Below are 2,183 nucleotides of genomic sequence, written 5' to 3' on the forward strand. Positions count from 1 at the left end.
TACAGGAGAAGGTCATCTGCATATAAGGACAATTTAAGCTCGACACCAGAGCGGACGATTCCATGAAAAGAAGAAAGGGATCTTAGAGCAACGGATAGGGGTTCAATGGCTAACGCAAACAAGAGGGGAGAAAGAGGGCAACCCTGTCTAGTACCACGTCCCACCGTAAAATAATCAGATTGGACGGAATTACTGAGAATACATGCTTGAGGGGATGTATAAAGTAGCTTGATCCAAGACACAAACCTCTCTCCAAAACCAAACCCATTAAGAACAGCAAAGAGATATTCCCATTCCACTCGATCAAAGGCTTTCTCGGCATCAAGAGAAATTATCACTTCAGGAGATTTAGAGGAATGAGTTGAAAAAATTGTATTCAACAGTGTACGAGTATTAAAAAACAACTGGCGACCTTTAATGAATCCATTCTGTTCTTGTGAAATAATCCGAGGGAGAACTGTCTCAAGCCGAGTCGCGAGTACTTTAGACAAAATCTTAAAATCCACATTCAAAAGTGAAAGAGGTCTATAGGACTCGCAGGCAGTAGGATCCTTATCCTTCTTTAACAGGAGAGAAATTGAGGCCTGAGTCAAAGTGGGAGGCAACAAGCCCTGCCCAAATGACTCATTATAAACCTCAAGAAGAAGAGGGGCTATTTTATCTTTAAATTTTTTGAAAAATTCGGCAGAGAAACCATCTGAGCCAGGTGTTTTACCACTTTGCATATCCTTAATTGACGCAAATATTTCTTCTAATTTAATGGGAGCTTCAAGTTGGTCAGAAAGCAATTTGTCTATCCTAGGTATGTCAATATCCTGAAGAAAGGCACATAGCTCATTTGAGTCTGCTTGTAGTTCAGACTTATACAAATTGCAGTAGAATTTTTTAAAAGTATCATTAATAGAGACAGGATCTGAAACAAGATTGCCCGACCGATCGTTGATTTGTGATATTATGTGAGAGCCGGCTTTTCGTTTCAATTGATGTGCCAGAAGTCTACTTGGTTTTTCCCCATGTTCATAATAAGTGGCTCGAGATCGTATCAAGAGTCGCTCCGCATCAGATGTAGTTAAAAGATCAAGTTCCATCTGAAGATCCTGTCGCTGTTTCAGCAAATCATGTGACGGATTAACGGCATTTTGCCTATCAATATTCTGAATTTTTGTTGATATTTCTGATATCTTAGTGCGTAGATTTTTATTAATATTAGCTGAAAAAGAGATAATCTGACCCCGAAGATAAGCTTTTAATGTTTCCCACAGTAGTGAGGGAGAAATTGTATCGCTCTTATTGAACCTTAGAAAATCATCAATTGATGATAAGATGAATTTATTAAATGGCTCATCTGATAACAGGAGAGTATTAAATCTCCAACGAGGACTAGAATTGGGTTTGTTTATAAAATTTATATCAATGCTTAGAGGAGAATGGTCTGAAATAACAATCGGATAGTATTCAGAAGACGTGACTCTCTGCATTAAAGAGCTATCAACAAAAAAATAATCTATACGGGAATAGGATTGGTGTATTTGAGAGTAAAAAGAATAGGTCCTTGTTAGTGGATTCCGTGTCCTCCATGGATCTACATATCCATTTTGGGACACAAAATCCAAAATAGATTTAGACATATTAGACTGTGTATAGGACCGAGATGAGGAGCGATCTAATGATGGATTCATTACACAATTCAGGTCTCCAGCTAGAATTAACAAATGAGTATCAAGATATGGACGTGTGCTAACTAGATTGTTTATAAAATCTGGTTTATCAAAGTTTGGTGCATAAATGTTTACTAATAAAACAGGAGTGTGGAACAAGGAGCCTGCAATTATAAGAAATCTGCCATTTATATCCTTCATTATTCTTGATGCTGTAAAATGAATATTCTTATTAAATATTATGGCAACTCCTCTAGCTTTTGAGTTGAAGCTCGAATGATAAATCTCCCCAATCCATGGATATTTGAGCCTGACTTGATTTGAATTTTGCAAATGTGTTTCCTGTAGGAATATTATGTCTGGGTTCAGGCGTTTCATATGAGAAAATATTTTAGACCGTTTCACTGGATTGTTCAGACCTTTAACATTCCAACTTAGGAATCTAACAGCAGGTGTTGAGGAAACCTTTAAATCACCAGACATGTGACTTGACAGGGATCAAAAATATTGCCATCCCTCCCAATC

This window comes from Nematolebias whitei, chromosome 16, assembly GCF_014905685.2.
Source record: "Nematolebias whitei isolate Nwh7 chromosome 16, NemWhi1, whole genome shotgun sequence".
Taxonomy (NCBI): Eukaryota; Metazoa; Chordata; class Actinopteri; order Cyprinodontiformes; family Rivulidae; genus Nematolebias; species Nematolebias whitei.